The sequence below is a fragment of the Mirounga angustirostris genome, unplaced genomic scaffold (assembly GCF_029215605.1).
Source record: "Mirounga angustirostris isolate CCGP_5_RB_7025 unplaced genomic scaffold, mMirAng1.0.hap1 SCAF_16, whole genome shotgun sequence".
Classification (NCBI taxonomy): Eukaryota; Metazoa; Chordata; class Mammalia; order Carnivora; family Phocidae; genus Mirounga; species Mirounga angustirostris.
The window spans coordinates 29092501-29116705 of NW_026991724.1; positions in this window are offsets into that span (position 1 = coordinate 29092501).

Genomic DNA, 24205 nt, shown 5'->3' on the forward strand with positions numbered 1-24205 from the left:
CAACTTGTCGGACCTTTTCAACTATGAGTATCTGTAATATGAACTTTCTTCCCTTCTGGTTATTTTATCAACTCTCTCCCCCCACCCCCCAAACCCCCCAGCCCCGCGTTTGCCTCTTTTGCCTTGGTTGCAACCATTCTGCAGCCTGTTTAGAGGGCACTTGTTTATCCTGGGCACTGTTTGCTGTTAGCATCCTGACCAGCCAGGAGGCTGGGTGTCCCTTGGCTCTGAGGCTGGACAAACGTGTTCTGTCCCCCGCCCCCAACCTCCCCCAGGGAACTCTGCATTCGAAGGGCCAAGGTCAGAAGCAGCCAACCTTGGCCTGCTCTCCGAGACCCCACTGTGTGTCTGGCTTTTCTGAAGGACTTTATGCAGACAAGGTGATGGAGATTGAAGAGGCACGCGGGTCATTTCGTTGAGACTCAGTTTCCTTCTCTTCTGCTTCAAGTGTGCTGAGAACATATTTATTGGGCTCTGAGAGAGAAGGTAGGGGGTGGGGAGAGTGGGATTATAATGCAGACTTATGCAAGGCAAAGCCCTGAGACACTTAGGATGGCTTTATTTTATTCACAGACTCTATCTGAGGATTCTCTTAATCAAACATGCCAACCTGTCTTTGGGGAGTGTTATTTTATAAAGTGTTTGTCTTAATTCTCATCCATTTGGATAGTTCCTGATAGAGAGGGAGAATGTTCTCAGTAAGGGCAATCGTGTAGGCAGCATTGTTCCTGAAAAGGAACTTAATAGCAATAGCTAAGCTCTCAATTAGATCCAAGTTATAAGATTTGCTGTTAATCTAAAACGGAGGCCAAGAGCATTGGTAAAAACAAAACAAAACAAAACAAAACAAAACAAAACCCGCCTGGTGTTTGTGGATCTTGCATGCTGTGGCTTACAAGACTGCGCTTCCTTCCCGGATTTAGATATTGGAAATGCCATGTGATTAGGTTAAGACAATCATTTTTATATCTATCTCCGTGATTGTTTTCTCTCTGCCAAATCCTCAGAAGCACTGAACTCCACATGGAGCAGGCAAATGGAGTTTCTGATTGATTGGAACATACAGGACGTTGCCAGAGGGCCGCATAGTTAAAATAAAATATACATACAGGATACAAGAGACTGCCGCTCTCAGCCACTGTTAAGCTAAGCAGGGCTTGTCATATGGAATTTCAAAATCAGGGCTTCATTGGATTATGTAATAATCTGCTGCGAAGTGTGGAGTCAGAGGGCTTCTCCCCAGCCTGTGCCTGACTTCTGCGAAGCCATCATAAAGTTTCTAGAAGGAACAGAGCTACTCTGTGTGGGCACCCAATTCTACCCTACAAGCATTCTCTTTTGTCGGAAGCTGGTGATTTCATTAGCGCTGCTTTGAGCCAAAATGTTCCTTCTTTACCTGAAACAGGGCCTTTACCTCCAACAACTGCCATCTGATCTTTGCATGAAGCCAGAGAGGGCTCTTTGCTTCTCAGAACTTTGGAAAACCTGTCAGGGGCTCCCATATGACTCCCCAGTGCTCTTTATGTGAAATTACGAGACGTTATCCGATCTGAGCTGTTCTTTTGCTACAGCAAGATCATTTCTGGAGGCGAGACACCTGGCTGGCCTTGAGTGGTGATTAATTTTATGTGTTTAGGGTGCAATCATCACTCAGAAAAGAGGTTGAGGGTTGGGATGATAGATGATGGGCAGGAAGGAGATGGCCCGTGGAACTGTTCTACACCATCGGTTCCTTCGATCACCGGCAGAAGTTCAGAGACAACTTCTTTGCGTCTGCCCAGAATAAACAAAGTGACCGTTGGCTTTGCAGAGTTCCATTCTAAAAGGAGTTTGAGGACCGCAGTATCCGAGCACCTGAATCTGGAAAGGTTTCCACTGGCTTTGTGGATGCATATTCAAAAATAGCAGGCGTCAGTCTGTGGTTTGCGCGCAAAGGACGTTTGGGGATATATGGGTGCAGTGGATGCTGTGGTGTCCTGCTACCTGGGGGGCCCTTCAGGATGGAGGTGTTCATTCCCTGCCCCCTTCAGCCCCATCCCACCCTGGACTGATGGCTGCTAACTGCTCACAACTGCTTCCCTCTCTGGGGATTTAGGGGAGCTACCTCACCCAAGGTTATCCCCCCTCCCTGACAGCTCTGATCCAAAGCCTGATCAGGTTGGGTCCCAAAAGCCCAGCCTCTTTGTCTCAGTTTGGAACACCTCTGAAGGATCATCCCCAACATTGTGCTCCCCACCTCATCAGGTGTGGTCTCTGCAATGCACCACTCCTCAAACCCTCTGCTTGCCTCACCCCCCAGGAGGTGGTGTTTCTGAGAACATGCCCTGCATGCGGGTGTCCATCTCAGAGTCTATTTCCAGAAAACCCGACCTAAGAAAAGACTCTCTCTATGAGAAAGCCTATAGGATGACAGTATAGGGCAAGATACATTTTTGTCCCCAAAACTGATAACCACATTTTTAAAAATCCAGCCAGAGTGACAGATATGCAATGGGGTCCACATAACATAGATCCTTTTCTGCAACTCTGATGACAAACTGAGCTCTGGTTAAAGCTTGCTTCATGAATAAGGACGTTACTGAGCAACTACTAATCAGGAAAATGATGTATGGATTAAAGTAAACACCCCAAAAGCATTTTTGCTCAATCAAAGAGATTTAAGGGAAGGGATGCTTATACCAACCAAAAGAGAAAAAAAATACCCCTTTTGTACTTCAATTAGCAAACAATAATTTGGATAATTGGAAACAAATGTTTCTTCTTTTATCACATGAATTCCACAGTTCTTTGCCCAATGCTGTCCCCTGCAGGGTAGAAGAAATCAAATCAGAAGAATCGGAACCATTCACAGGCCAGGAATCCCTGAGATCACAGCTGAGGGAGAGGAAGGTGGTGTACCCGAGACCGGTCCTTCTTATCTAGATGCACCCCCCTCTCCTCCCGGGAAGATGCTACCATTTCCCGGAATAGCATTTTTGAGGACGTAGGCAGCAAAAGACTTGAGGCAATGCTCTCAGCTCAGGTCAGGCCAGAAAACCAGGGACTCTGTGCTATATTGTTCCTGAAAGCAACTGCTCTCTGAAGTGACGAGCAGAGCCAGGGATAGGCTCGTGGAAGACCAGAAAAGACCAGAAGGCTCGCTCCGTGTTCCCCGAAGATCAAAACTGTAGCCTGCACGATGCTGTCCCTCCCAGGGGAATCCGCTCCTGCCCTGGCTTCGCCAAGAGGCACCTGTTGGGAAGGAATGTGGCCATCTCCTTACCCAGGTAGAGAGATTGATTTCATGAGTTTTCTGTGTCCTGGGTGCAAAAAGTGAACTCCAAACCCCGAATGTGCTCATGTTTTCATCCTTAGTTTTCTCTCAACATCCTGCCGGCTTCAGCTGACCGTCTGCCCTGTCTCTGTGCCCACAGAGGAGGACAAGGATGTGGATGGTAGTAATAATGCTTTATCTAAAATGGGGCATGTTGAATCCTCACATCAATCTCACAAGGTAATATTATCCCATTTTACAGATGAGAACACTGAGACTCAGAGAAGTTAAGTCACTCAACCACTGTCACACAGTCAGTAAAGGTGAAGTCAGGCAGAAGGCTCCCACTTCCTGGGAGCACAAGGCTCCCAGACCCTTCCTCACTTGCCCAGCAAAGGGACGCAGGGGAGGGAGGTGTGGTGGGCCAAACCCCACCGTGAAAAATGTGAACCCGTTAGAAGCCAGGAAGCCAACATTGGTAGGCAGATGCTGATATGAACACTTCTTTCTTAGATCCTGGCAGAGGGAAAAATGCTGGTGAGGTTCATTCACTCATTCATTCAACACTGCCATGGACCTACTTTGTGTCAGTCCCGGGCTGGGGACACAGAGTTAGGGACGGCCCCAGGTTTAGAGGCATTCACAGTGTGGCTAGGAGAGGGAGGTCGGTAGTCTTGGGGGTCCTGCCTCTCTCCACAACCCCTGCCCCTCTGAGGGGTCACTGGGCTGGCTGGGGCCCAGCTCCGTCTGACAAGCCACTCAGTTGTGGAGTGAGCATCTGGCGGCTGCCCTACATTTTCTACTGATGCAAACTTGCGCATCCATCTGTTTCATCTCCAATATCTCATCTTCAGTCATTTTCTGAGCCTCTTTCCGAAGCTAGATAAATAAGCCTCATTCTTACCCTCAAAACAGATCCTAGGCATTTTAGGTCCATTTTAGGACCCAGGAGTTTCCAGAAGAGAGATCGTTTCACCAGGTCTCCAGAGAATTGGCAGCTCTGGCCACCCAGTGCTATCACTGGACCCCAGTGATCTGGGACACAGGAGTGGGGTGGGACCTCTCATTTCCACTGGTCCCAGAGTCCCTTAACTAGCATCTCCCCTGTTGTGCCAACTTTGCATTGAGGAGGGGTCAGAAAGCCCACAAGGAACTTATAGATGAGTTGTCTGGGAAAACGGGCCTCCAATGGAATTTGGGAGAGATCAGGATGAGGGGGGTCCTCCTGTCATGTGTGAGGCCATCTGGAGAACTGAATGTTCAAGCTTTGACAAAGCCTAAATGGGGCCTGGGGAGACAGAGTCCTGGCTAACACTGGAATCTTCATTCATTTATTTGATCCCACATTTATTTATTTCGGAACAATTTATTGAGCTCCTTCTACAGTCTGGCCCTGTACTAGGCATAGGTCCTGCCCTCACGGAACTTATAGTCCATTTGGGAAGACAGGCATTAAGCAAATAATAAGGTAAGTAAATGGCAGCCCCAAGATGCTCCCCCTCAGCCCTCCGGGTAGCCGAGCCCCAGTGCCTTTCCTCCCCTGCCCAGAGAGGGCGGGTGGTCTCTGTGGGGATCAGCAGTTCTTGGGGGGTGGGAGCACTCCTAGCCTTTACTGTCTGTCACCTAAGCTCCCTATCTAAGCAAAGTGCCTCAGTTCCTGATTCCTTCAAGACTCCCTCCCCAGCCCTGACTCCTTTAAGACTCCCGAGTCACTATTTACAAACTCAATTGTCCTGATTCATCCATCTGTCCTCAGCTTATGTGCACCAGGGTAGTTACAACAAATAACACTGTTCAACTGCTAACAAGGCATAGAGATTTTTCACTTTGTCCTAAGAGTCCTCTGGGCTTACAAACTTGATCCCACAGCATAGATGCCCATGGAGCTCATAGCTTTCAGGGGGAGGCTCTAACACCCTGCTTTACACAAGTTTTATTTTTGCTACCATGACATGCTCTCGTTTCAATCCCATGAACTGCAGCCACGATCATTAAGAACTTTCTGGAGTTAGACTGATGTTGGAAACATTGATCTCCTTCACTGGAAGCCTTCCACATCCCATCTGTTAGATGTTTGAACCTTTTCCTTAACACCATTAAGAGATAAAAAGTTAATCTACTGAAAAAAGATGCATGACCTTTCACAAGAGAATGGGTACGACCCTGCAGCCTTCCTCCATTGACAAATTTTAGACTCAGGAGTCAGGCCGTATGTGTACCCAAGGAGAATAATTATGGAGAGTAATATCATGGCATGACCAGGAAGGTCTCTATCCCATGTAAAGTGGCCAGAATTAGGCAAAGCGAACTTTGAGGAACACAATCAGATTACCTTGTCAGGACACTGCTCACATCTGTGACCAATCACCTTCATTTGAGAACGCAGACATTGGCCTGGAACGTGGTGTTTGCTAACAAGAACCTGTTGACCATCGTAACCCTTAGCTGGGATCCAATAAACCAGAGTCCTCTCCATTCAGTTCATTCACTAATTCAACAATTATTTGTTGAGAACCTGGTGTGTACTAGACACTGAGGACATAGCAATGAAAAAAGTCAAAATTTCCTGCCTTCAAGGAGCTCATATTCTAGTTGAGAAGACAAACAGTAAATAAGATAAAATAAAATATAATCAGCATATACAGCAAGTAAAATGTATGGTAAGTCAAATAGTGATGAGCCCTAAAGAAAAAAGTAATGTAGTAGGGCAGAAGGATAGAAATATCTGAATGGTGGGAAGTTGAAGTTTTTCTTAAAGATTTATTTATTTGTTTTGAGAGAGAAAGAGAGCACTTGCGCATGAGCAGGAGAGGGGGTAGGGGGAGAGGGAGAGAGAGACAATCTAGAGCAGACCCCCTGCTGAGCATGGAGCCCAGTGTGGGGCTCCATCCCACAACCCCAAGATACTGACCTGAGCAGAAACCAAGAGTCGGACGCCCGACCAACTGAGCCACCCAGGCACCCCTAAAATTTTAAAGGGGGAACCAGAGAAGGAGTACTGATATTTTTCTTTGTTGATTCTCTTTTCTGAGAAAGGCAGAAAAAAGACAAGCTCGTGGCCAGGACAGCCCATGGCAGATGCACATTAGATAGCCTCTGCCCTTTATCGCTAGAGGTCTTGAAGAAATGAATCCTGTTTGGGATGAAGACGCTTACCAAGTCCTCCAAGCTCAAGGAAATAATCTTTCTTTAGCAAGTGAAGCAAACACATGGGAGCACAGATTGTACAGGGATTTATACAACAACAGTTGACCAGGGTGAGTCACAAGTAGCCCAAATACACTTAAAAACAAATATACTTAAAAACAGAACAAATTGAATCTCAGTATCCCGTGCTTCATGCCAAGGTAGAAGAGTTGTATAAAATTAGTGAGGACGTGATGTGTGGGCCACCATGACCTGTCACACCCGTTCCCCGTTCATGCTCTGCTCTGAGCTGTGGGGCCGATGATGACTCAGTAGTCTCCGGGATACTGGCCAATGGGAGGCGCTGGAGGTGGAGAGTCGTAGGAAGAGAGAAGTCACGGTATCTGTCCCTGCCTTCCTGCTTCAGGTGGCCTCTCTGTGACTCCGCCTCCAGCTTGGCTCAGCCCCTGTGGGACAGCTCTCCTGCCATGGTTCTGTTCCTCCTGGGCAGCACATCTTTTCTGGTCCCAGATCCCTCCGGGTGGCCGAAGGGACACCACCTCCTGTGCCAACAATAGGAGCCCCTTTCTCCTGGTGTCAATATCTAGGTTGCCCTGCTTCCCCTGTTTCCTCTTGCAGCTTCTCTGACAACTTTGGTTTGCTGTGTTAAATTCCCCTAAGAAGGTACACAGGTGGCCAACAGGTATACGAAGAGGTGCCCAACATCACTAATCCTTGGGGAAATGCAGATCAAAACCACAATGAGATACCATCTCGTACCTGTTAGAATGGCTAGCATCCAAAGACAAAAGGTTAAGTGTTGGGGAGAATGTCTTGGTGGGAATGTAAATTGGTACAGACTCTCTGGGAAACAGTATGAGGTTTCCTAAAAAAAAAAAAAAAAAAAATTAAAAGTAGAGCTACCGGATGATCCAGAAATTCCACTTCTGGAAATATACCTGAAGGAAATGAAATCATAATCTCAAGGAGATACCTGCACCTCCTGAAGAATTATTTACAATAGCCAAGACATGGAAGCAACCTGAGTGTCCAGGAATGGGTGAATAGATAAAGAAAATGTGGTATATATACACTGTGGAATATTATTCAGCCATAAAAAGGAAATCCTACTATTTGTAACAACATGGATAGATCTTGAGGGCATTATGCTAAGTGAAATAAGTCAGACAGAGAAAGACAAATACTGTATGATTTCACTTATATGTGGAATCTTAAAAAAAAGAAAAAAAGAAAAAAAACCGCATTCATAGATACAGGGAACAAATTGGTAGTTGCCAAGGCACGGGGTGGGGAGCGCCATGGGGGTAGGGGTGGATGATAAACAAAATGAGTGAAGATGGTCAGAAGTACAAAATTCCAGTTATAAGATAAGAAAGTCCTGGGGATGTCATGCACAGCATGGTGACTATGATTAACAATACCCTATTTATATATGAAAGTTGCTAAGACAATAAAAGTTCCCATCACAAGAAAGGAAATTTATAACTGTGTGTGGCGAGGGATGTTAATGTACATATATAATGATTTTATGTATATATATAAAACTATCATGTTATATACCTCAAATGAATACAAGGTTATATGTCTTTTATATCTCAATTAAAAAATATCCCCCTGACTGAGCTACCTTAGAGGAGTTCTGTTTCCCTGATTAGACTCTCATGTGAAAGGAGGCTGGCTTCAGTAACGCCAGTGCTGAACAGTAAGAGATCTCTGCGTGAAGTCTCTGAGCCTCCCTGTAAACCAGAAAAAAACAAAAACAAAAGCAAAAAACCCAAAACATGAATCTACCATAGGCCATTCCTGGGAATTCGTGCTCTGTCTGCCCTGTTTACCTGCCATCGACCTTCTCCACTGAAGGGCTCATCTTTGCTTCCTGGGCACATATTAGGCTGCTTATCTTCCCTTTGTAAAGACAGCTCAGCCCCTGATCCCTTGGTCCCAAACCCTAAGGCCAGTGCCCTTGGTTCATGGGCACTCCTTCTCATCCTTCAAGGCACCCCTTCTCAGATCCACACAGGGAGGCCAAGGGCCTTGTTGTTTCCAAAAGTTCTTTCTTCTCCCATTGGATGTCACCAGATTTTTCGTCAGCGTCTCTCGGAGCTTCCAGAAATGTGTCCCTCTCAAGGAGCCAGGCAGCAGACTTAGACGTTTGGTGACGTGAAAGATGCCGGTGCCCAATCTGGGCTCTCTGTATGCCGACTCTAGCTTACCTTTCTATCTGCTTCTGGAAGGGTAAGGATTAGCTGCAGCATAAACGCCTTTTTTTTTTTTTTCAGCACAAGAAAAGCTGAGATTTCTCCACAGCCACCTTGCTTTAGTTGTAGTCTGAGGATTGAATGCACTCAGCTTATTATAAAAATGATGATTCCTGGGCCCTACATTAGACCTACCAAAGCAAAACCCTCTAGGGTTGTGGCCCGAGAGTCCAGATCTTAACCCCCCCCACGCCCCTGGGTATTCTTATACATACAGAAGGTTGGGAATTTGTGGGCCACAGTGTTTCAAAGCCCCAGACAAGGGCCACGGACACCTAAGTGTTTTGTGTGCCCAATTACCCCTCCATTTCTGTTGGGAAATTCTTCCCTTACCACATGGGGGGATCATTTAACTGTAAGACCTTACCACACAGGTCATAGTTGTTAGGCCCAGAAGTGGGCACATGGCTGACACTAGACCCATCAGAGACCCTCCTTGGGATTTTAAAGTTGAGAGCAGGAAAGATAAGCAGACTGTCTCTGTGGATTTCATATGAGGTCTGGATCTATCAGTGGCTGTTTTCCAACTCATCTAGAAAAAGGCACATACAGAGAAAGAGAATGGGCATACCAAGCAGAATTCAAGACATGAGAAAGTCCTGGGGGTCAGATGTGTTTCTGCCCCTTGTGTGGTCTGGTTGTTCAGTCTGCCTGGGCTTCACTGACTTCTTTGGATTCTAGGAATGAGTAAAATCCTCCTTTTAAGCCACTTTGGATGGGGTGGAACGTTCAGCAGAGAGATTTCACACCTTTTCCCAGAAGAACAAATTAATGGTCTCAATCCCTTATTCTCTGCGTTACTTTGCACCTCTCCAAATCAGATCTGGAGGAAAGCTCAGAAATCATGTCACATACTGTAATTGAGTCCTAGATTTCTCTGGACATTCTGAGGAATGAGCAGGCTCTCAAGGGTTAGGCTCCCAGTTCCCCCTTCCCCAGAGCTGCACCTTTTCATCTGTTTAGATATTAGGTTTCCAGGTACAATTTTGTTTGCAAAACAAGAGTTCTGTTGCAAGGAAAACAAACAAACAAACACACTGACCTACCCTTTCTCCCACTGTACAGTTGGGGTAACTGAGGGGCAAACACTTGCTCAAGGTCAAAGAGCCAATTCTTAGACTAAACACAAACAACTGGATTTAAAAAATGGGCCAAAGATCTTGAGGATGCCTGAGCAAAGAAACTATACGGACAGCTAATAAACATATGAAAGGATGCTCCACATCGTAAGTCCTCAGGGAAATGTAAATTAAAATATGAGATACTGACTGCTACACACCCATTAATTAGAATGACCAAAATCTGGATCGCTGACAACACCAAATGCTGGTGGGCATGTGGAGCAACAGGAACTCTCCTTCATTGCTGCTGGAAATAAAAATGGTGCAGCCACTATGGAAGACAATTTGGCAGTTTCTTACCAAACTAAACATACTCTTACCATATGATCTACCAATCGCGCTTCTTGGTATTTACCCAAAGTTACTTGAAAACTTATGTCCACGCAAAACCTACACATGGATGTTTCTAACAGCTTTATTCATAATTGCCAAAACTTGGAAGCAACCAAGATGTTCCTCGGTAGATGAAAGGATAAATTAACTGTGATATGTGTGATATTATTTAGTGCTAACAATAAATATGTTATCAAGCCCGCAAAGACATGGAGGAAACTTAAATGCATATTATGAAGTGAAAGGAGGCCATCTAAAAAAGATACCTGCTGTATGATTCATTTGTATGGCATTCAGGAAAAGCAAAACTAAGGTGACAGTAAAAATATCAATGGTTGTCCGGGTTTGGTGGGAAGAGAGGGATGAATAGGCAGAACCTGGAGGAGTTTCAGGGCAGTGAACATACTCTGTATGATACCGTAATGATGGATACATGTCCTCATACATTTGTGCAAACCATGGATGATACAACACCAAGAGTGAACCCTCATGGAAACTATGGACTCTGGGTGATAAGGATGTGTCACTGTAGGTTCATCGTTTGTAACAAATGTCCCATTCTGGTGGCAGATGTTGATAATGCATGAGGCTCCGCATGTGTTGGGACAGGAGGTATATGGAAATTCTCTGTATCTTCCTCTCAATTTGGCTGTGAACCAAAACAGCTATGTAGACTTTATATATCTATATATATAGATTATATATATAGATATCTATATCTATCTCTATAGATATCTATATATCTATATATAGATATCTATATCTCTATAGATATCTATATATCTATATATAGATATCTATATTTATTTATATCATTAACTAATTTTATTTAACATAAATTTTAACTTTAATTAGTAATTAATAATAAATATTAATATTAAATAAAAATTAATTAATATGGATTTATTTAATAAATATAAATTAAATTAGTTAATTGAAAAATCAATTGACAAATAAAATGGAAACCCACCACACGGGGCGCCTGGGTGGCTCAGTTGTTAAGCGTCTGCCTTCGGCTCAGGTCATGATCCCAGGGTCCTGGGGTAGAGCCCCACATCAGGCTCCCTGCTCAGCCGGGAGCCTTCTCCCTCTCCCACTCCCCCTGCTTGTGTTCCCCCCTCTTGCTGTATCTCTCTCTGTCAAATAAATAAATAAATAAAATCTTAAAAAAAAAAAAAAGAAACCCACCACATACTTTCTAGATTTGGTTATCTGAAAACTATTCCTTTCATATACTTAGAAAGGTATAAGTTTTTTAAAAAATAAACATTAGCACGAGTTTCTCTTGGGAACCTGTGATCTGGCTCTTTCTGGACAGCCTCGCCTCCTGGCCCAGCCACCCATGGGACGATGTGGCCATACACGCCCAACCAGACTTCCCACCCCACCCAACCGTGCCTTCGTGTGACCCCAGTGGGGAGTCGCTTGGCACCCAGTAGGCCCTCGCTAAGTCTCTGATGAAGCGAGAAACAGAAATCTCCCTTTTGGAACAACCTGCATCCCCTGAGTAAAAACACATTCCAATATAGCAACAACACAAAAAAGCAGCCCGGTGGCTGAGGCCGATTCCGGGTTTCAGCTGCCACTCGAAGGGCGCAGTTGGCCACCTTCAGTGCCAATCTCAAGAGTGAGAGCAGATGTGAAAATCAAACACAGGATTTCAGAACTATAAACTGTTTATCCGTGAGCTGAGGAAACGCATTCATCGCCCAAGCTGGCCACCGGTCCCAGAGTTCCTTCCTTCCTAAAGGGCGTCGAACAGTTATTTTTCCCTCGGTGGCAGTGTGAGCCCTCACTGGGTGGGAGGGTGTAGACTGGGCTGTGTGCTGACGGCCCAGCCGGGGCAGGGGGACCTCCCACTGCCATTAATTTGTAGTGAATGAGCACAGTGATTCTACCTGATAACCTAGATCACGTGCCTGACAGCCACCTCCCGGGCCGCCATGGGGCTTGCAGAACAAGAAATAAAACATCAGGAGAATCCGCAGCATTGTCTGCTGTGAGGAGAAGGTGGAGGTTGAGACTGTAGTCGGTGCCGGAGCAGGCCCAAAGGGCCTGGAATTTACCTCTTGGGGGTGCCAGGTAAGGGAGGCAGAGCAGGGCCTGTGCACAAATGGGGTGGCTGGGACATTGCTAGGGTATGAGTGGGTGCAAATAAAAAGAAGGACCCTGAGCCCCACAGAGCTGGGCTGGAACCCCGGCCCCACCACGCCCTTACTATGAGACGAGGGGCCACTCTGGGCCTCTGGGTTCTCCTCCGTAAAATGGGACAATAGTAGCCCTGGTCCCCTAGCTCGCTTGTGAGCATCGGATGAGATCCCTCCTGCATGTCTCTTCATATAGTGAGCGCCCGGTAAATGGAAGTGATCGTTGGTGCGGTGGTCATCATGAGGGGGTTCCTTCCAGGCTAGGGAGCAGTGGCCTCCATGACCAGCACCAAGCAGGCCTCCCAGACCCTCAACACCCCCTTCCACTTCCTCATCCCGTCTTTCCTTTGACACTCTTACTTCGCAGGAAGAGCCGTCGCCCTGGAGGAATAATGGATCTGGTTTGCTCTACCACTTCCTAGCTTGGGGCAGGTCTCTCCACCTTCCTGAAGCTTCATTTCGTCACCATGAAACCAGACAAGAATCCCTCCCTTTGGGAGCTCTTGTGAGCCTTACTTGAGATCGTGAATATAAATGGCATCGTGTTGTCAGGCATGTTTTAGGCAATGCATATATGGCAACAGTAATAATTATGATGGTGGATGTTGTTATTGAGGGCTGACAACTGGCAGAGCCCCCAAATAATTTCTATCTGAGGGAAAGGCCTTGGGCATGGAGCCGTACCTGGGCTAGACCCTAATAAACAGGCTTCAAAACCCTACAAGGACCGGTTACACAGGCTCTTGGTTGTCCAACTCTCATTCTATCCTCGTGAAATGTTATTCATGGAGGGAGATTACTAAGGGTTACCCCTACTTGACAGATGAGATCACTGACCCTTGCTGGGATTCCAGGAGATGCAGGGCAAGGTGAGGCTCCAGACCTGTCTGAAATCTGGAAGCCCAGCAGCCCTTCCACTGTCATGGTGGCTCACAACCAGGGGATATCTGGCAATGGTCGGAGGCATTTTTTTCTTTGTCACAACGGAGGGGAGGTGCTATTGGCATCTAATGGGGAGAGGCCAAGGATGCTGCTAAACATCTTCTAATGTGTGGACAGCCTCCACAATGAAGAATTACCCAGTGGTGCCATGGTTCAGAACCCGTGAACCACTCCAGAGCTGCTTCCAATTGTGGTATCCTGACCAACGGAAGTCAGAGGGCAATAGAAGGGACACCGAGGCCAGGGAAAGTGCTGGAAGGGTGCCCATACGCATCTCACTTTCCCCACCCGAACTCAGACACTGAGATCTTATTGCCCAGCTCTGGTCTGAACAGCGTTTTTTTCAAAAAATGTGTTAGTTGCGATGGTAGTCGTTAGGTCTACTCACCCCAAACTCCCCATTCTTCTAGTTGGCATGTGTAAGGCTGCTTTTCTGTGACCTTGCAAATTTAGGGGTGGCCGTGTGACTTGCTTTGAGCAATGCAATGTGAGCAAAGGTATTATCTATCACTTCTGGCAGATGCTTCAAGAACCAGAGAGTGACTCATTGTATTTCCATTTCTGTGCCTTGGCAAAGAGAAGATTCTGGTAGAGAGAAAGGGGCAGGGAGAGCGAGAGATTGAGAGAGAAAAAGAAAGAGTGAGCATTATCCTCATTCTGGGTCCCTGAGTGAAGATGACACAGGGCTCAGCCTGAAGCATACCGCTGATGACATGCAGTGTGAACAAGATGCATATTTTCATTATTTCAAGCCACTCATGTTTGGGGCCTCTTTGTTGCCACAGTCTAAATTCACCTCTCCTGAACCATACCATCACCAAGATTGGAAAATAGAGATTTCATATAAAAACCTGGATTTCAGGGCGCCCGGATGGCTCAGTTGGTTCAAGCATCCGACTCTTGATTTCAGCTCATGTCACGATCTCAGGGTCATGAGGTCAGCCCTGCTTGAGAATCTCTCTTTCCCTCTGCCCCTCCTCCCATTCACGCACATTCTTTCTCTTTCTCAAAATAAATAAATAAAATCTTTTAAAAAATGGATTCTCTCTCTCTCCCTCTGTACCCCTGCTCACATTCTCCCTCTCTCTCGAAACAAACAAACAAACCAAACTGGATTTCCATTGTATCTCGGGAAATGAGAAGTTCTGGAGATGCGGGGTCTTCAGTCCATATCACAAGACGAGGAACACCCGTGCGATGGCCACACAGTCCACTTTGCTCATTTATATTATCTGCTTGGCAATTGGGGTATCTGGGTTTGTGATGCCTGCTATCAATCTTGTCAAGAGTCAGCCTTGCCAAGTTGAAAAGGTAGAAAGGTACTTCACCTAGCCAGCCTATTCAACCCCCTGTTTCTGGGGTGGGAGAAGGAGAGCCAGGTGAGGGCAATCTGAAAGAGCTTGGCCACCTGGAATGATGGCTCCTAGTTTCTAAGGAACAGGTGGTGCCTCATAGTTCCTGCAAATGGGGGGTGTTTTACTGCTCTGTTTTAAAGGGGCTTTTCAGACCTTTAATTCACTCATTCGTCGACTCGTATATTCGTATGCTTGACCAAGAGAACGCAGTAGAAGTGAAGCTGTGCCAGACTGAGCTTACATCTTAACAGACCTGAAATCTTCCACTCATGCTTTCTTGGAACATCGCCAAGGTGACATACTTAAGCCTGGGTCCTCCTGCTCCACCCGAGCTGCTCCAGATGATACCATGTGGAACGGGGATGAGCTCTGCAGCTAATCTGGCAAGGATGAGTGTTGGTTGTTGCTTTTAGTGACTCTATTTTGATATGGTTTGTTACTATCACAAGATAACTGAAACAGTGTGAATCTGACTAGAAAGGAGGCCCCCAGGAAGAATGTTGAAAGTGCCAACTTGGCTTCTTCTAGCTTTTTTATGATAAAGAAGGAGGAAAGAGAGCTATAGAAGGAGCTAGTCAGTTTTCAAGCAGAATTTAGAGAACTTTTAGTAGGCTCAGAAGAGTTTCTTGAGCTGGCAAAAAATATTCTCAAAATAAGGAATAACTTCAGGGTACAAATCAGATCCTTAAGACCCTTGTTACTGCCTCAGAAAGGTTTAAAGCTATTTAAATTTAGTAAACCCTCTTAGCTAGACAAAACAAAGAATTGTAGGGACATTGTCCTAAAGCATGTCTCAGGAAGAATAATGGAAAAGGCTTTTGGGTCATGAAATCAAAACCATCAAGGTTCATAGAGAACCTGCAGAGTTGTTTTGTTTTGTTTTCAAAGATTTTCTTTCTTTCTTTCTTTCTTTCTTTCTTTCTTTCTTTCTTTCTTTCTTTCTTTCTTTGAGAGAGAGAGAAAACATGAGCAAGAAGGGAAAAGAGGGGTAGAGGCAGAGAGAGAAGCAGACTCCCCACTGAGCAGGAAGCCCGATTGATGTAGGGCTTGATCCGAGGGCCCTGAGATCATGACCTGAGCCAAAGGCAGATGCTTAACTGACTGAGCCACCCAGGCACCCCAAAACCTACAGAGTTTTAAAGAGCATTTTATTGGTAAACACACTACCAGCTTGCATCAAAAGGGACCTGAACCACTCAAAACGAAAAGAAGCTTTTGGTTCCCCAACTTTTGATAAGCAGTAAGCATGCTGAGTGGCAAACTCAGCTACAAATATGAGCCAATTTTTATGTAAAAAGAGGGACCTCTCAGAGGACAGGGCCAAGACTGTAGAGAGCTGAGGGAAAATCTGGGAAGAAAACAGAAGTAGGAATTTTCTAGAGAGAAGAGCTGGGTCATGATCAGCTAGTATTCCATGCCCACAGAGGACAAGGCCTGGCAATGGGTACCTGGTAGGATTTCAGAATTGCTATGGACCAGTGAGTGCTTACCATTTTTCTTTTTGTTTTGTTTTTGTAATTTTTATTTTTTGTTAAGGAATTTGATTGTTCCTCCTTGTTTTCCTTTTTTAAAAATCAGTGAACATCTTTAATGTTTGTTTTGTTTTGTTTTTTAAGTAAGTTTGATGCCCAGTGTGGGGTTTGAACTCACGACCTTGGGATCAAGAGTCACAAGCTCTATAGACTGAGCCAGCCCAGTGCCCGCCCATTCTTTTTTTTTGAAAGGAAGTCTCTATGGGAGTTATTCTGCCCATGTTTTGCCATTGTTCATTGGGTGGAGGAATGCAGGTAACTTGTCCTTGTACTTACCAGTTCTGTAAGGAACTTCTCCTGAGGAGTTTTATCTGCATCGAGACCTGATTTCAATGACTTGATTTTTGATGACTGGCTAAAACAATTCCTCTTATCCTGAATGCCCTTTTATAATATAAGTGAGCCACCTCTCCCATCAAGAGACAGAGCCAGTTTCCCCTCTTCTTGGATCTAAATGGCCTGCGACTTTCTCTGACCTTTAGAATGTGTCAGGAGTGACACTGTTCAACTTCTGAGGTTGGGCCTTCAGAGCCCTGGCAACTTCCATGTCTCCTTCTGGAACATTCTTGCTCAGTCTAGCTCATTTGAATGTTGGGAGACCCTATGGAGAGAGAAACCCCATGGAGGAGAACCAAGGTGTTCTTAGATGCCCAAGGAGGCCATCATGGATCTTCCAGCCCCAGTCAAGCCACCCCAGCCAGCTCCATGAGAAGCAGAAATGAGCCATTCCTGCTGAGTTGAGACCTGCTCACATTGCCAATCCACAGTATCACAAGGAGCAAAAGGCTGTTGTAAGCCTCTAAATTGGGGGGTGATTTGTTACACAGCAACAGATAACTAAAATAAGGCATTTGTTCAGGTGCTTTCTGAGCTTAAGCTGATGAAATTGCTCCCATTTCACTCCAGATCAAAGCTGGGCTGTCAGAAATGACATCTCAAGAGCTCCACACCTCATCAGTAGCCTTACTCCCTGACAGGCCTCGAAACAGCTCCCAACATGTGTGCGGGGAAGCTCACCAGGGAGTCAGATGCAGCTACTGAAAGCACGCTCTTTGCTAGGTTGACATCTTACTTCTTTCACTTCCAAGTTAAAATGAGGAGTGGAGAATGAGAGAGGGAGAAATGACTCCGGTGCTCTCCCCTTTCCAAATTCCAAGGGGAATTTTTTATTGTATTCATTTTTCTTCTTAGCTACCCCTATTGACCAACTGTGAGGGGCCAGGCACATAACAAGTATAGCTTTTAAGGAAGTTGCTCTTGAAATCCCCATTTTTCGGATGAAAAAACTGAGACACCCAGAAGTGATGTAACTTAGCTGAAGCCATTCAATTAGGAGGACAGGAACCTGGACCAAATACCCAGTGGCTAACCTCTGTGCCGTGTCCTGCCTCCTTTCAGGACATGTACACTGTGCTTGCACGGGGCACACTAGGCTCTGAAAACAGAAAAATGATTTGCATATGCAAGTCATTACCTGCAAACTTGGGAAGCTAAATGAACAGCAAAGTGCGGCTTGGGATGATCATGAACTTGGGCTGGAGTGAGATATGGCATACGTAGAATGGCAGCAGGAAGGAAGAGAAGCATTTTAAATAGAGAAGGAAGGGCAAGACTTATTAGGGAATTAATTCTGTCTGACCCCGTGCTGGGGAGTGGGGATATTTGTCCTGTTTTACTGATGAAGAATCTATAGCTCAAGGAAGCTAAGCAACTTACCCAAGGTCACATAGCCAATAAATGACAGAGACGTTCAAATCCAGGGGTTTCCAGTGCCAACATACATTCTCTTTCCATGGGGCTGGGCTGGCTAGGGGAGGAATGGTGCCACAGAAGACCATTTCTATGACAGGCTAGAGTCATGGGCACCCATATTCATGGGCAAAGACAACTTTCCTTTGGTCCCGCTCCTCTCAGGCTTGACCCTCAACATTCTAAGCAGCCATGTGTCTCCAGCCAGCACCTTGAATCAGTGGGTAAAGTTCAAAGAAATAAAAGTGTATGATCCTATGGAATCCAGAGTGTATTAAGTAAGATACCCAGTAATCCTTCTTGGTCTATTTCTATTTTCAAATTTCTGATAGGTCACTCATTTATTCATTCCTCTGATAGTATTTATTAACCACAAACCTCGTCACAGTGTTACCTACTACAGTTATTCAAGACGCTTTAAGGAATGAAACAAAATTCCTCTCCTCATGAGATCTATGTTCTCCTGGAGGAAACAGACCATATGTAGCTTTCTTCCAAGCAAATCTGCTTTTCTTCCAATTAGAAATAAACTCGGGTTGGTCTGAAGAAGCCCGAAAAATAGCAAAACTCCCTATTAGCCTCCTTTCTCATTTATTAAAATCCAAACAAGTTCATCTGAGATGAAATCTCAGTGCGTATGGTTTTTGCCCACTGCCCCTCTACCAGGAGGCCAGGCTGTGGTTAGGGACTATTTGGGGCACCCTGACTAAGAAGCTCTCTGCACTCACCACACCCCCAGGCTGACCACAGGCATCCTCGCTCAGGACCTCCCTCTACAGCCCAACTCCAGAGTGTCTCTTTAAAGCGAGCCAGGAAAAGTCCAAGACATACTTTCCCCCTTGCTGATAGCAATTAATGTGCCACAAGTCATTGCTGAAATAAGTTGCTTATTTTAAAGCAACTCAAACGGGCTATTTCATTTTCTGGGCCCGTTCATTAAAATGCTGATTCACCCTTTTGCAGAAGCAATTGAAACCCTATTTAGGAGGATGACCACTGTTCCAACTTTAGCTTAAGTCCTTGGACTGTGAGCTTATTTACTACTTCGTCATTCAGGGAGTGCAAGAGAGAGCACTTATTTTGATATTTAATTCAAAGGCAGAGGAATGAGGGAGGGTCATGAAATTACCAGTTAGAATTGGTATCATTGGCAAGACTTCGTAAGGTCACTGAAGAGTCATCAACCCTCACGGATGACGATTCCAAAAAAAATAGTAGTTATAAAAGGGAAAATACCAATTGTTGTCTTGTCAAACAAAAAACTCAGCATTGTGTTTTGCATGAACACCCAGTAGCTTCCACCAATTTTGCAAAGCACGTTTCCCTTTGGGCGGGGTGGCGGGGGTAGGGGGGGGAGTGTCAGGTCTCCTTTCTATTACATCCTTCCATTGACATCCTGGAGGCCCCAGGGGATGACAAATCCACCCAGACATTTGTAACTCTAAAAGTTCATTTGCGTCATTTGTGTCCGAGATGGGTCATTATTCTAGGCTCAAACCACATCCTGCAAAATGAAAACAAGGAGACCTTTGACCAAAAACTGGGGAGGAGGTAGGGAGAAGCAGCAAGGGGGTAGGAGGGCTGTTAAGGTGTGTTAAAAGACAGGGCTAGAGTTTCGGGAGTTTTGAGCAACAAACTCCCTGCAGTGTAATGTAATTACAACCTTTTCCTGGCTAAGTGTAGTACCCTGGAGATTACTGTAAGTAACTTATAATAGAATTTTTATTAGCGGTAGTAATTTTTTATGATAATTAGAGTAATCTGCAGCCCATAAAATCCGAAGATATATAGTTATATCTTTTGTATGGGGAAAAGTGTTTCGTCCAACTATGGAAACACCATATATGGCAAATGCAGGTTTATGGCCACTGTCGGTTTTTATGCTGGGCTGTTTGGTGTTCCTTTCCTTATTAACGCCCTTCATTACTTCAGCAGTAAACATTTGATGACAAACTAAAAACGTGCTCCGCAGAATCGGAAGGCAGCAGAAGCATCTCCAAATGCCTGCTAGCCCAGGGCCCTCCTCCTGCCCCCCAACTGCTTTCTCTCCTCCCCCCCACCTCCCGCCAGAGGTTTCCCAAAGGCAAGGTCATTCGTCAACCAGCCCTCCATCCCTACCCTCATCGTCAGCCCTGTCAGTGTCCGTGTTTTGGGTCTAACACAGAACTATCATAAAAGGATCCAACTAGAGCATAATTCCATGAGGACGCGTGGGGCTACCTGAGTCTGCCCAGAGGAATATTGAGAGACTTGAATAGAATACTCATGTTTACGCTGACTGTCCACTAGTAAAGGGATGTTTCCTCAGCTGCCGTAACAAATAAACCCCCACATTTCAATCACTTAACACAGTAGATGTTTATTTTGGCTCACCTATATATCGAGCGCAGGTGAACCTGGCCAGAGAGTATTTTGCTGGCAAGTGGTGATTTTTAGAGACCCAGGCTCCTTCCATCTTTAGATTCCACCACCCCCTGGGGCTTCTTAGTAGTCTGCATGCATTTGGCAAATGCGGGAGGAGGGCTGTTGACTTAAAGGCCCATTTACTTAAAGGCCCATCCCAGAAGTGATAGGCTTGGTTGGTGAGAACTAGTCACATGGCCGCAACCAGTTGCAAGGGATCCTGGGAAGTTTAGTCCTGGGCGTAGCAACTGCCCCACTTCAAGAATTCTATAGAAGAGGGAGCAAGAATTTTGTTGGGCAGCTGGCCAATCCCTACCCCACTGGACAAGACACGGTGTATGTACTTACGGACTATATGGAAAGAAGTATGAGGAGGCCAAGCTGTTCACAGAAACAGAGCATAGTGAGTATGATATTCAACAACAACATTCTAAAGTCAAACCGTCTGTGTTCCAAGCCAACCTTTTCCTCTTATTGTCATTACAATATTGTTCAGGCTTGTTAACCTCTCTGAGCCCCAGCTTATTCAGCTCTAAGATGGGAATAAAAATAGCTAAAATGACAGGAATACATAGGATATGCTGGATACTATTCTAAGTGCAGTAGAAATGTTATTTCTTCTAATATTCATGGTAACTCCCTGAGGTAGGTGCAGTTGCTATCTGAGCTGAGGTGTAGAGAGGTTAAGTAAGTCACCTACGGTCACACGGGTTATGTGGAATCAGGATTCAAGTGTAGACCTCTTAGGTACTAGCCATAGAGCCTCATTACTGATTCAGTGCCTAGCTCATGCAGTTGCTGTGGAGATTATTTGAGATGATAATCAGAAAAAGGCTTTGACAACTAGTGAGCACTTAATTTATTTACCTAATTATTTATGCATGCCCCCAAATACCTCCTCCAACACCTGGTTACAATGCCCCAGAAATACACAATTAGAATTACTGTTTTGGGTGAAAGTAACATTTTTCGAAGACTATTCTGTCTAAGTCTGTTCTCAAAGGATATTCCTTAAAAAGGGGCTCTGTGATCAAATCAACGTGGGAATATGGAACATCCTGTCTTAGGGATTCGTACATATATTAGCCCATCAAAGGCCCTGATAAGTCCTGCAATAAAGAAACCTATTTAAGGGCGCCTGGGTGGCTCAGTTGGTTAAGCGACTGCCTTCGGCTCAGGTCATGATCCTGGAGTCCTGGGATCAAGTCCCGCATCGGGCTCCCTGCTCGGCGAGGAGCCTGCTTCTCCCTCTGACCCTCTCCGCTCTCATGTACTCTCTCTCAATCTCTCATTCTCACTCTCTCAAATAAATAAATAAATCTTTAAAAAAAAAAAAAAGAAACCTATTTAACTTTTTTTAACCCTGCAATTCTCAGATGTATTTGCTTTGGAATCCCCTAATTAATGTAGCATTTATTAACACTCTAAGGAGCTAGTACATACTAGCTTAATATACTTTATTACACATTGGGTAATGTGATACTGTCTCAGAAGTTCCCAGTTGAAAACTATTGTGTCTGAAAACTGTGCCTGCAAAAGCTCACTGAGGCTGGGCCTTAGAATCTGGGTCAGAGACTGATGCTTTATAAATGTTCTGTTTTTACTTATCAAGGATTTTGGGGATGTGGGGAGATAGGGGGCTATTTAAACTCTACTGTCTTTGGAAATTCATGCTGATTTTTTATTGACCTTAACAAAAAGGGTTATTTATAGCTCTGTTGATATCTCAATGCTTTCTACTTAATCTTCAACCCCAAGAAACAACATTGTCCTCAAGATGGAGATGTTAATGGCTACTGAACAGGAGAGGAGCAAGGAAACCAGTTCACGGTCCCTTCTAGTTTCATTTTTCATTTGAAAATGTATTTAACCCCCCAATCTTGATTGTTAAATCAACCAGAAGTCAACTAATTAGAATTCTCAATTAACCAGAAACTTGTCCCTTCACCATTCATTGGAGAGAAAAAAAAGATAAATGACAAGTTAATAAGCTGATAACAGTAATTTTAAAACAAATGGGAAAGTATTTTCCATAAGAATGACTAAAGTATTATTTTTAATGAATAAACAGATCATAAAAATCAATAAAAAATCAAGTCGATGGAAAATATAGGATAGGAATAGATTAGGTATAGGGAATGCAAATGACTAATAAACATAAAATGTCATTTTGCTAATCAAAAAATGTAAATGAAAATTGATAAAATCCAATTTTTCACTTGACAAATGAATAAAGATGAAAAGATCCTCCATGCTTGTCAGGGTACCAAACATAAAAATATTTATGTCCGTTGGCCTGATAATGCCACTTCTAGGAATTTCTCCTTAAAAAAAAAAAAAATCAAGGAAGCAAATATAAATTTGTGTACAGAGATATTTATTGCAATGCTATTTGCAATATTGAATGAGAAAAACATTAGCCTAGTTTCAGAGAAAGATCTGGGAAGATCATACTTACTCATAGTGGAATATTATGATGGGTATATAAAATGATATTTTCTTTTTTTTTTAATTTTTTTTAAAGATTTTATTTATTTGAGAGAGAGAGAATGAGAGAGCACATGAGAGGGGGGAGGGTCAGAGAGAGAAGCAGGCTCCCCGCTGAGCAGGGAGCCCGATGCGGGACTCGATCCCGGGACTCCAGGATCATGACCTGAGCCGAAGGCAGTCGCTTAACCAACTGAGCCACCCATGCGCCCTAAAATGATATTTTCAAAGCAGTATTAATGGCAAGGGAAACTTCTCATGTAATTAATATTAAGACAAATTACAAGATGTAAAACTGCATTTATACTATTCACTCATTTATATACATATAAAAGAGGAACAGATGCAGAAAGAAAGAGACAAATATGAAGCAAATATAACCGAAAATGTTAATAGTGGCTATTTCTAGGTTGTAAAATTAGAAGTTATTTTGTTCTGTAATTTTTACCTTTCTGTATTTTTCGGCATTTCCACAATGACCAGGAGTGGTTTTTGGTAATCAGAAAAAATGAAATAAAAACAGCAGAAGTTAGGAGCGAAACAAAGACGATGTTTTCGGATCACTGCTGATTCATATCAGCTCTCTCTCACACACCCAAGCCTGTATCGTGAAGACTGATGTTTATTCAGAATGGCAACCCAGAAGCTCTGTGAGATCCTTAGTCACTGAGAAAGTATTTGCTGAATTTACCGCATCGAACTTCCTGAGGCAGGAACGTGAAACACCACATCTTGGAAAGATTTTCAGCAATATGATTTGAAACCAAAAGGCTTCTTGTCTAGCCCGCATTTAACCAAAATATCACGTTAACCAAAATGACACATTAACGGAGAATTCGGATCAGGTGAGATTTTGCTGGATACATGGTTGTGTAATTATCTGCTACTCCGCTGGCTCATACCCCTGCTGTTTGTTGTTGTTGTTATTTTGGTGACACAGAAAACTAAAACCTGGCTATATAACTCAGTTCTGGAATACTCCATCCACTCTTTCCTGTGGCAGAGGTTACTCTGTGTTCACCAAATCCCAAATTTTGTTTCTCCTGGGTACACAGACTATATTTTCCAGTCTCCTTGGCAGCTGCGTGCAGCCATATGAAGAGTGCTGGCCAAAGAAAGGTGATCAGAGGTGATGGACACCACTTGCTCAGGTCTGACTTCTCAGCACCCCTCCCATGTGTTATCAGCTCTGCTCACTCTGGGCTCCCCCACCTGCTGGACACAGGAAAAGTGTCTAGGGGGAGGACTCTAGGGCCCAAAGGCTGGGCCCTAGAGTCCACTACATAGAAGGAGCCTGAATCCCTGCATGACTGTATGGAACAGAGTGCAGGCTCACACATGCGTGCATGCACCCGCGTGCATGCGCGTGCACACACACACACACACACAGCAGGTCTTTGGGGGAACTATATCGTGAATGAGAAATAAACAGTTCTTGTATTACATCACTGAAGTCTGGGGACTTGTTTGTTACAGCA